The sequence below is a fragment of the Oryctolagus cuniculus genome, chromosome 6 (assembly GCF_964237555.1).
Source record: "Oryctolagus cuniculus chromosome 6, mOryCun1.1, whole genome shotgun sequence".
Taxonomy (NCBI): domain Eukaryota; kingdom Metazoa; phylum Chordata; class Mammalia; order Lagomorpha; family Leporidae; genus Oryctolagus; species Oryctolagus cuniculus.
The window spans coordinates 159,263,872-159,275,767 of NC_091437.1; the positions used below are offsets into that span (position 1 = coordinate 159,263,872).

The 11,896-nt window shown below is 50.0% G+C and overlaps 1 long non-coding RNA gene across 2 annotated transcripts; it reads left to right on the forward strand.

Moving 5' to 3' along the window:
* Positions 1 to 7,223: 7,223 nt before the first annotated feature.
* LOC127490625 (uncharacterized) lies at positions 7,224 to 10,885 on the forward strand. Of its 2 annotated transcripts, XR_007918820.2 has the most exons (3): positions 7,224 to 7,293; positions 8,168 to 8,500; positions 9,524 to 10,885. It is a non-coding gene; the product is annotated as an uncharacterized lncRNA (long non-coding RNA). The 2 variants fall into 2 exon arrangements; XR_007918819.2 differs by having other exon boundaries at positions 8,168 to 10,885.
* Positions 10,886 to 11,896: the final 1,011 nt, after the last annotated feature.

Here is an 11,896-nt window from a genome sequence, read left to right on the forward strand (position 1 = left end):
ACCAGCAAGGCCGTTAAGGGTTTAGTGGCCTTGCCTGCCAGTGAGGGCTTGGTCTGGTTTCTGTGGTGTGTCCAGGGTGCTGGCACACCAGGTGCAGTGGGCAAAGGAGGACATCACAGACAAGGGTGAGTAATTGAATCGCTGGGGGACCTCAGGTGCATCTGGGTTATACTGTTAGTCCAATGTAGAAAGGTATCAGGCAGACGGGAGGGCTAGGGGAAAGGAGAGAGCAAGGGTTGTGTTCAAGGCCCCCCACCCCGCCCCAGGCCCTCCTCATCCCAGTGACAGCCAGTTCTGGGAGGGCCAGGCTGACCTGCACAAGCTGAGGATTTCAGGACAGTCTTTTATCAATGGTGCATCGTCATATCTCATTTAACACCGAAACTCATTTAATGAATGGGAAAAGGAGTATCTTTAAGAGTTGATGGATATTTTAGTAAGTTGAGCACAGTCGTGATTTAACAAATTTATTATACCTCCTTGGGACCCCGCAAGATCCAGTCCCTGCTCTCCAGTTGGCCAGTCTGGTAGGAAAACCAAATATGAACACAGAACCTAGCAGGGAGCTACCTCAGCTGGTGGGGGAGAGGGCAGCCCTTGAGCCAGTCCTTGGAGATGGGCTCCAGGCATTGACTAGGTCGAGACCAGAAGGAAAGGCAGTGAGAAGTTCGAAGGGAGAGAGGCTGAGGGCCGTAAAGGGCTTGAGAAGTGTGAGGAGGTCCAAGTGCACCTGGGTGCAGGATTGGAGACCGGGCAGGTACAGGCAGGTCATCGAGACTCTCTCCGAATCGCAAACAAATAAATAAAGGGGCTCTAAATGTGTCTTAGTTAGAGTCCTCCTCATAAACAGAACCACAGGATCTGTACATAACTACACTGAGAATATTGATTACAGGAATGGACTGGGAGACAGTGACGGCCCCTCTGCTGGTTCACTCCCCAAAGGTCTGTGACCTCTGGGTTGTGTCAGGCTGACGCTCGGAGCCCAGGAACACAATCCGGGTCTCCTGCAAGGGTGAGAGTGCCAGGCACGTGCCAGGCACGTGAGCCTGTTTGCTCCCAGGGTGCTCATTAGCAGGAAGCTTAGACTAAGAAGAAAGGGCGGGGACTCGAATCTAGGCCATCTGGTATGTGATATGGGTGTCCCAAATTATATCTCAACCATTGTGCCAAACGCTTGCCCCAACTTTTATTTTCAGTGGATGAATACAATGATTGCTCTCAAGCATGTTCAAGCAGCGCACTCCTCAAGTGGACCTGCCTGGAGGCTGCTCACGTGTGCACGCATTGGGCACTCTTCCCCACTCCTCTTCAGCAGAGCCACACTTCCTACCTTTTCCCGACTGCTGTGAGACTCCATCTCCCCTGCTAACCCCAAGATCATCACTGCAGGGATGTCTTGGGTTGTGTCTCCTGTCTTCCTACACTACAGTTCCTGGACCAGCAAACACTTACTGTTAAAGGTTGAGCCTGGGTCTTATTCTCCATAGCACACAAGGTTGCCCAAAGCTCTCTGTCTCCATTCATCTTCCAAGATTCAAAACTGGTGGAAAAGAGATCTACTCTCTCCTTCAATTCTAACACGGTTCTTGGTCCTAACTTTCCTTGCTCCGAATCTGATCCATGCCCATTCCTGACTCAATCCCACTGCATGGATTCGCTTGTGGCTTCATTGCCTGCACACTGAGAGCAGGATGAGGACAGAGCTACCAAGCAACATGGATCAAGAAGGGTAGAGCGGCAGTTTACCCAAAAGCAATCGAAGGTGCTGTCACCAAAGAATCAGCTGCTGGACAACACCAGCAAGTGTGCCAATCACAGGCCCATCGGCGATGGTGTGCGGATGGATTGAGTGACATAAGTAGGACTGGCATTGTGGTATAGCGGGTTAAGCTAAAGCTGGGACAACGCCGGTATCCCATATCAGAACACCAGTTTGAGTTCCGGCTGCACTACTTCTGATCCAGCTCCTTGTTAATGCACCTGGGAAAGCAGTGGAAGATGGCTCAAGTGCTTGGGCCCCTGCTATCCAGGTGGGAGACTTGGATGGAGTTCTGGGCTCCTGGCTTCAGCCTGGCCAAGCCCTGGCTGTTGTGGCCAACTGGGGAGTGAACCACTGGATGGAAGCTCTCTCTTTCTCTTAAAAGCACAGGATAAATCTTTTACAAAAGTCCTGTCCCATGGTACGAGGATGCAGTCACTGGATGCCAAGTATTAGTCTTTTCTTACTCATGCAGGCGGAGTTGCTGGATAACGGTAATAAGCGTGATCACTTCCTGCTTCAGACAGTTTATTTTTCCATAAAAGAGCATGACTTCCAAAGGCGTTGACTTGAGCTGCACTCCCTTCGTTCCTCTCTCCAGCTGCGTGCACTTGGCCCGGTAACATGCTACCCCTGCGGTGCAGGGTACCCATCCCAGGCCGCGTGAGAATCCAGGGAGATCAGACATGGGACGTCTTTACAGCAGCACCTCGCACAGCAGAGGAGCCAGGCACTGGTGTTGTTACCCACAGGCCGTGTCAGTTTCACAGCACCTGGCTGGGATCGCCAGCCTGCAGGCCATTGACCACACAGAAGGAATGGGCTCCGATGACAAAGGCAGCCTCCCATCCCCACTCCGAGCTCACACAGACATCCCCCGTCCCTCAGCCACAGGGCAGCTGCCAGCGGGATGCAGGTGAGAGAGCAGAGCAAACTCGTGGCCTCTGTGCTTGGGCCCTGCTGCTGGGCAGCTGGCAGTGTGGTCAGTGGAGGCCCAGGGGCCAGCTGGAATGAAACGGGCTGAGTTCAGAAGTCTATCCCTGAGGCCTCCACATATACAGTTGCCCTGTGGGTTTTTTAAAGACTTTATTTTATTATTTATTATTTATTTGAAAGAGTAGAGAGAGAATTCCATCCACTGGTTCACTCCCCAGATGGCCACCGCAGGCTAAAGCCAGGAGCTAGGAGCTTCATCTGAGTCTCCCACATGGGTGCAGGGCCATGTCCTACTGCTTTCCCAGGCATGTTAGAAGGGAGCTGGATGGGAAGTGGAGAAGCCGGGATTCAAACTAATGCCGACATCGCAGGTGGCAGCTCTATCCGCTGGCCACACCATTGGCCCTGGGAGCCATGTCTTTTGAGGAGTGACTGACAGCTGGTGGTGCACTGTTACATGTTTCACAGCTGGCTCTCTAAGGAGAAAAAAAACCCTCTTGGTTTGTCGCATTTGCTAATTTCTGTGGTATAATTATTCTCACTTCAAACTACCTGTGTTAAGTCATTAAGAAGATGCTTGGAAAGACACACACACTTGGTTCTCACTGCCTATATGAGCAGGTGCCAAAACTCCACTGCCAGATTTGAGCTCCATCCTATGCCTTCAGCGTCATTACTGGCTGCTTTTGTGCTAAAACTTATTCACAGGGCACACGGCATCATGTACACGTCCCCGAAAACGTGGCGTAGTTCCTCGCCTCTGCCCAGTCACCTTTTCCTCCCTTTCGCCTGGCTTCCCCTCCCCAGTAGGGATGCTGTGAACGGGGGAACAGGCTGTGCACTGCACATCTCCAGGAGTCATCAACAAAGGCTAGAGTTGTGCAGTGCACAACCTGCGCAATCCCTGTGTCAGCTCTGCACCCCAGGCTTCTCCCTCTCCACAGCTGGGTTGTTGCTACTCTGCTACACTCCTATGGCTCCCTGAAGTATTCTCTACTCCCAAGCTCCCTAAGTTAAGAAAGACATCTTCCCTAGCATTGAGTAGTGAGGGAGTCTCTCCTGTGTCTGTCTCCACTTCTCTATTGTGCATTATTTAAGAAGAATCAAGGCATATGGACTTCAATAACCCAGCATCTACTGGAGCATGTGGTATGGCCCAGGGGCTCTGCCTAGAGGCAGAGAAAGCTCAGGGGAGACAGAAATGTATCTTGATGGAAAGGGGTCATTGGATTTGTTCTGTGCAGTCCCTGTGCACCTGATATAGGTCTGTTGGGGGAAATAGCACCCTGGGAGACAGATGGCGATTCTAAGAAATAGTTTAAGCCACAAAACCCTCCAGTCAGTGGATGGGCCGCAGTGAAGGGTGGTGAGCTCCCTGCCTCTGGTTCCATAGGCCAAGGTTGAGATACTCAGGTTCCAGGGATTTCCTGTGTTGAACAGCAGGCTGATGAGACTTCTTTGTCATCAGGTATGACTTGAAGCCACAATTTCACAATGTCTTCTATAACTATTTGAAGTCTTTCTTTAATTTGAAAAGCAGGCAGAGACAGACAGAATGAGATCTCCCATCCGCTGGTTCACTCTCTGAACACCTGCAAGGACTGACACTGAGCCAAGGCTGAGGCTCAGAGCTCAGAACTCAGCTGGGGACTCCCGCGTAGGGAGCAGGGACCTGGCTACTGACCCTGCCGGCTCTCAGGGTCTGCATCAGCAGGAGGCTGGAGTCAGAGGTGGAGCAGCAACCCTGATCCTAGGCACTCTTGTACGGGATGCAAACCTGCAAACCAGCTGCCTGCCCACTGTACCCGCCGTGTGACCCTGCAAAGCCTTCTATAATTACTGGGCGACCCCTGTGGGCGTTTTGCTACTATATCCAGTTCCTCCTTCTTTCTGGCTGAGAAAATAGGGGGTAACGTTTAAAAAAAATTTGAGAGGCAAAGAGACAGGTAGACACGCAGAGGGAGAGAGAGAAAGCGAAAGGGAGAGAGAGGTTCTAACCACTGGTCCATCTCCCACGTGCTCACAGCAGGGGCGAGGCCAAAGCCAGGAGCTGGGGATGCAACCCAGGTGTCTCACAGCGTGGCATGCAGACGATAGCTCGTACCGTCACCACTGCCTCCCGGGGCTGCATTAGCAGGAGACTGGAGCCAGGGATTGGAACTGGGAGTTGAACCCAGCTACTCCCATGTGGGACGTGCGACTCCCAATTCTAGTACGCTAAATGGCTGTTCTCCGCGTTCAGTTTTTTTTTTTTTTTTTTTTTTTTTTTTTTTTTAGGAACTGGCACTCTGTTTTCCATAGCAACTGTGTCATTTTTGCTTTCCTAACAATGGTAGCAGAGACTTGCTTTCTCCACACCCGAAATTTATTATAGTTATTTATGTATTTAATTATTTTTATTTATGTAGGAGCTGTCCTGATGGGTGTGAAACACTAAATTGGGGTTGGTAACATGGGGAGAGAAGGGTGGGGGCAGGTGGGGCAGATGTGCCGTGTATCCTCTTACCAGCACCCTGTCCCAAGCATCTTCCACTACGATGGGTGCAAGGGTGCAGAGTCGTCTGTAAACCACACACACGGAGCAGCTGTGACTCCAGGATGGAGATGAAGAGAACACCACGGAGGTCATAGCCCAGCTGGTGGAGAGAGGCTGTTGTTCTGACGTATTGGTATCTTCTCCTTAGAGAGGCTTGGGATCAGCATCTGGCTGGCAGAAGAATCTAGAAATATCAGCAGGGCCCATGGGCACCCAGCACACTGTCCGTGGTCTTTTGTTGCCACTTGTTCGCCCTCACTCGAAGCACATGCGTGGCTGGTTGACCTCCTGCGACTCTGGTTTGGAAAGATGCAAAGGAGCTGGCAAGGGGACTGCTCGGGGTCCAAGGAGGCACCCAGAAGCAGGAGGCCAGTTTGGAGACAGCCCAGGCCAGATGGCAGGAGATCCAGAAACATCCAGCGAATGAGTCCAGTCAACCATCTGCCCTTGAGCTCACTGTGGCTAATAAACTTCCTTGCAAGGCCGGCTCAGGGGCTAGGATTTAGGGGCCCACAAGCCTCCCCTCTTCCTGAAAGGAAGACCGAGCTCCTTCTCACGGAGCCTCACTTTTCCCATCTGTCAAATGGGACTCATCGTGCCTCACTCGAGGTTGTTTGGACATTTGCACGAACATGCCTTGCATGCAGCCAAAGGAGTTGAGTGCTCTGGCACTGGGGACAAGGATCCCAACCCCACCTTAAAGATGCTCTCTGCAGTGGTGTCTGTAAAATTCACGCAACTTCTGTGTTCTGGACCCTTCCTGGGACCACCTGTTGGCCTCTGTATCTACACGAGCATTTTTCTTTTTCTTTTAAAGAAGCTCTTGGAGGCTCCGCGTTTATCCCGATAAAGTCACTGTTGCTGGAAACACCCTCGGCGTTGTCTGGAAGCACCCTTTGGAGCAGCGCAGACCCACGGGAATGGGATGGGGGTCACTCACATCCTGCGGCATTCCCAGTAGACTCTTTTCACTTCAAACAAAATGAAAAGAAGCAGGTGAAATTAATTATACTCATGCATCTTATTCAACCCAAAATATTGTTTCAACGTGTAAAAGGATTGGAGGTACTTTACACTCTTTCTGCCATAGTAAGTCTGTAGGATAACATTACACTCACAGCACATCTGAATTTAGAGGCTAAATTTTTCAAGGGAAGTACTCAATCTATATTGCAAGCTCATAAAATTTGCATTGGAAAAATTATATTTACATATCCATGGCGCTCCAAACGTACTTAGGAGTTTTCCAATAATGTCGCATTAGTGGAAGGATATTTTACCCTGCTTCTATTTTCAGATTCAAATGTAAATTATTTAAAATGAAAGAAAGAAAATTAAGGGTTCAGTCTTTCGCTCCTACTTGCTCTGTGAGTGTCTCAAGCACTCAATAGTCACCTGTGGCCAGCAGCTCCTCCTTGGACAGCACCGGAGGGGCCTGGGGACATCCTTAAAACTGCTCACCTCCTCTCATCTTCTTGGAAACTGGTTTTATATCTTTTGAAAACCCCCTGAACTCATTGGGAGTCTTGCCATTTGCAAGGATATGCTGAAGGGAGATCAAGCACTTCAGATCAGAAAGAGGATTGATGACATCGAGAGAAGGGTGATCCCTCCAGGGTGGCCCCTGCCTGGGAATCCTTGCTGTGCTCATCAAACGCACTTGGGTCAATGAGCCCCAGTGTGTTTGCCTTACAGATGCTGCATTGTCCCTCTCCATTGCACTGATGGTCACACCTGCCTCAGGCTGCAAGACAGCAGGTGTGACCTGATGCTCAGATAAACAAGGATCTAAAGGGTGCCTCCTGGGTGCAATGGTGACAGACCCTGAGACCAGCCTGGTGACTGGGCTCCGGTCCCCCCAGCACAGGGCACAAGCTCCCTGGCTGTGCTGTCCCCGCCCTAGGCTCACAGACTGCTCTGTGTTGTCAGCGCTGAACAGTTCAACTGTGCCATCACAGATACAGGCAGAGCAATGTCCCCCTCCCGGGAGCCGGCTTGTTCCCTGCCTTCCCTCTGGACCTACAGGCAGGATCGTGGCTTTGCTCTTGAACTCTAACAGGTAACAGCCTTAGCTGGCACAAGGATTAAACCTTGCTGAAAAGAACCTTTGGTTCTCAAATCCAAAGAGCTCCCCATTAGCCTGTAGATGTTGATAGTGGTTTTATTTTGCAATCAATTTTATGAGGCACTACCAAGATTTCCCAGGTATGAGATATAAGGTATTAGATAGTTCCATAAGATAGCTCCTTCCATTCCCTCCCCTCCCCTCCACTCCTCTCCCCTCCCCACTCCTTCCCTCCTCTCCCCTTCCCTTGGGAAAGTGAGAAAGCAAATCTGAGAGTACTTACATGCTCACTAGCTCTCTCTCTCTCTCTGTCTTTCTCTGCCTCCCTCTCTATCTTGTGTTTATTATATTGTGTTTATCACAATATAAATATTGTGTTTATCACTTGATAATATATGAACTTTGGGCGGATCCCAATGGTTGCTGCATAAAAAAAATGACAGAAGTGGGGACTGGAGGTGGGGACACCCTGCGGGACACTACTGCCATAGTCCACCAGGCCATGACGGTGTTCTGGGCCGGCAAGGTGGCAGTGGGGCTGGAGAACAGTGCGTGGAGTTGAGAGACGCTCAGAGGGTGAGGCTGATTTGAAGCCAGGACTTCCCATCTCACCAGACCCTAGAAACAGTAATCCTGTTGGTTCATGTGTGCTCACAGGCCATGGCCTGCTTCCAGGTGATGTTCTCTATCCTGTCATGCTGCATTTCGTGGTGTCAATGCACTGTGCTGTCCTTGGGGTGAAGCCCATTTTATCCCCACGCCCTTAGGTTGGGTGGCTTTGTTAATCAGGCTAGTTCATATTAATTGCTGTAACAAATTACTCCAGAACCTCAGTGGCCTAAAATGAAGTCTTCTTTCTCCTGGACAGGCAGCCCACTGTGGGCAGGTGACTGACTGCTGTAGCCCAGGGTGTCTCAGTAATCCAGGTGCCTTTTGATTAGTGACTCAGATGTCGCTTTGCAAAGCCTTGGAATCCCTTCTCAATCTTCTGTAGCCAGCCACTGTATGATCCAGGGGAAAGAACATAGAGAATGATGAGATATTTGAGGCACCAGGTCTGGAACTGGATCGTGGAAGCCCATACTTCACTTTTCAGAACGAGTCCAATGCTCACATTCAAAGAATCTTGAAAATACAGGTTGACCATGTGCCCAGGAGGAGGAGTGGAGTCTGGTGAACATCTAGTCGCTTCTGCCTTGCTGTGAGTAGATACTGGAAGGAGTGGAAGGGTGGAAACACTCCAATGATACTTTCTTTACTTAATCCAGAATGCTGTAGAAAATTTCTCCATCATTGAAAACTGTAACTCTTCAGGGATGTGATGAGCAAGACCCAGGCACGTTTAAAGCTGGCCTCACTCATTTTCTGCCTGGTTTTGTGCCAGACCCAGTAGGCGAGGTAGAGAATGGCAACCGGATACTGATGTCAGCAACAGGGCGAGGCCATGAGTCCTAACGCGGCCACTTGTTAGAACTGAGACCCCTGGTTTCCTTGTCCTGCCACTCCCTGGGCTGACCCACAGCAATAATCATGTTGCCATTCCTGTGCGTGAGTGGATCTTTGAGATCTCCAGCCCTTCCTGAAAAAGACATGCAGAGCAGTGGAGAGGCCAGAACTAGGGGTGTGCGATGGAAGACAAAGCACCTCTCACCAGTCCGCAGGAGAGGGATTGCTGTGACTGGGCTGTAGGACTGATCAGTTGAGCTCCACCAGCCTCAGTGAGTTACTTCCCATCATTTGTCTACCCATCTACACTGCATGCTACCTAGGAGTCCACTAGCCCCTGATCTGAAGTCATTCTGTAATGGTTATAGGCTGCTTGGCGTTGAGAAAGCCCCTGAAGCAATTTAAGCTTCCACATTCTCATTTGCAAAATCACTTTGGACTTTGAGCTCTCCTGCCTCTGCAGAGAAATCCTGAAAAGACCATGGTGGACGGGAGAGCAGCTAAGCGTTTTCACCTTGGTCTTTGCTGAGAAAGACACTGGCCCCCTGACATTCCCAGAAAGGCTTGGGATCAAACTGGTCAAGGGATGAAACAGCCAGGTCTGCACTGGCATGCGTGGCACAGCTAAGTCAGTGACACGGTGCCACTCTCTGCGTCAGTCTTTCTCGGACCACGTGGGTGAGAATGCTGGTTGCACAGTTCAGGAGAGGAGTCCTTCACTCCGCAGGGGTATCTGAAGGAGTACCAGGAACCTGACTGCTGGTGGGTTTCCTCCTAGGATCAGGGTTCCAGAGGGGAGTGCAGATGTGGTAGACGAGTGAGTCACCTCTCTGCCATGAAAGTGAAAGGACGCTGCTAAAGGACCGGCTCGCAAGCACTCCAAGGAGAAGACACTACCAGGGGAAAAGAGAAGTAACAGCTCCAGCAAGATGGTGCAGTGGGCACTGGTCGCTTTCTGGTCCTTCTCCTTTCTTCTTCTTCTTCTTCTTTTTTAAATATTTATTTATTTACTTGAAAGGTAGAGCTACAAACAGAGAGAGAGAGAGGTCTTCCATCTGCTAGTACACGCCCCAGATGGTCTTAATGGCCAGAGCTGTGCCAATCCAAAGCCAGGATCCAGAAGCTTCTTCCAGGTCTCCCACATGGGTGCAGGGGCCCAAGCACTTGAGCCATCTTCCACTGTTTTCCCAGGCCATAGCAGCGAGCTGGATTGGAAGTGGAGCAGCCAGGACTAGAACCGGTGCCCATATAGGATGCTGGTGCTGAAGTGGGAGGATTAATCTACTGCGCCACAGTGCCGGCCCCCCTGCCCCTCTTCTGATTTTGCTGGAAAACTCCCCCTTCTTGAGTGCTGTTCTCTATGGTCCTGGAGGTGTTGGCTGCATTCACTAATCCCACTCCAGGGCTAATTATCCTGGTCATAGGATTGGTTTAGAGAAGGCCAGAGACATTTGATCAAAGTAAGTGTCTCCACTGTTGTTATTCAGGGGTGGGTGCTTGAGAAAGGGACGCCGGCTAAGAGAACAGAGAAACTGTCCAGAGGACCTGTTGAAGATCATGGATCCTGCCACTCCTGTACCCTGTATGCCAAGAGATGTTTTATTTCCTTTCTTATCAAAGATAGTTTAAGGAAGCAGGGGCAGGTCTGTCTCTTGTCACTGAAAGGGCTCTAACAGAAGAAGATACAACACTATCTATACTATTTGAATAGGGATAAGGATAACTGTAATTCTATTGGTGATATCTCCTCTCTAGTTCCTGCCAGATACTTCACAAATACTGGCTCCTGTTCTTCTACCAATTCATCAGAGATATGGTCATCACTGCTACACCATGCTGTTGAAATCATATAGAGGCAGTCACGAAGAGTCCATTATGTTGATTGACCTGATCAAGGTCAAGTTGATTGTAACTAGTGAATCAGGGATTCAAGTTCAGTTCTGCTTATGGCAATCGATGCGGGTGCATCACTGTGTCAAAAGGTCACTCCTGGAGAGAATGGCTGAATAAACATGGGAGCACAGGGGACAAGCTGAGAACGTCCTCTGTTTAGCTCCCAAACTGCTGAAAGGATTCCCTAATTCAGACACGAATGTCTAGGAGGGTGCTATTTTTATACCAAAGGAAAAAAAAAAAAGAATGAGGTGCCACAATAAATACATAAACAAGTGAATTTTCTAAAAAGCATTAACCTAAATAGAAAGAAAGGGAATTAGCAAAGGTTTATTTTGCACCTAACATTTTGTTAGGATATTTTGGGTGCATTAATAAAAACCAACTGGAACTAATTGGCTTCAGGGATACAGTGAGCGTTACAGAGCTTGAGTCGTGGATAGAGCTGAGCTTCAGAGGCTAGAAATGGGGACCAGCGGCACCTCGGGCCTCCAACTCTTACTTCCACTTCTCTCGACTCACCTGCTCTATCCTTCTCTCCCTCAGTAGACAGACTTTCTGTAACCTGCAATGCTGCCCAACCTGGTTGGAATGTGGAACAGATGACCAGTTGAAAGCAGACTTCTCATACTAAATTCTTCTCATGACCACCCCCAAGTTTCTCAAGGGGGTGGGGACAGCGTATTGGCAGGTGGAGGAGCTCTTCTCCATGACATTCAGCTCAGGATCTCTGCTGAGTGTGCCGAGCTGGGACCAGGCCAGGCCATGGGGGCTGGAGCCCATGTGTGGGGCCATCAGGAATTGAGAACTGGGCCAGGCCATGGGGGCTGGAGCCCATGTGTGGGGCCATCAGGAATTGAGAACTGGGCATCTAAGTCAACATGTACCACAGCCTCACAGTGATTTTGCCGTCTTCTCCCAAATGGACCATCTCTGGGAGTCCCCCTCAGGCCCAGAAGTCCTTGCAGGCTGACTTAGGCTTGCCTTGGACTTAAACCTCGGTTCAATTTCTCCCTCGTCTCAGTTGTATGTAACTTCCTTCTATCACACAAGGCTGCTCTGAGCACACGCCTTGCATTGCAACTTCCACCTGAATCTGCTTCCTGGAGAACCTGATCCATGCCAGCTGCTGCTGCTGCTGCTGCTGCTTCTTCTTCTTCTTCTTCTTCTTCTTCTTCTTCTTCTTCTTCTTTTTTGAAGATTTATTTATTTAAAGAGCTCAGAGAAAAGAGAAGCAGAGAGAGATCTTCCATCCAAT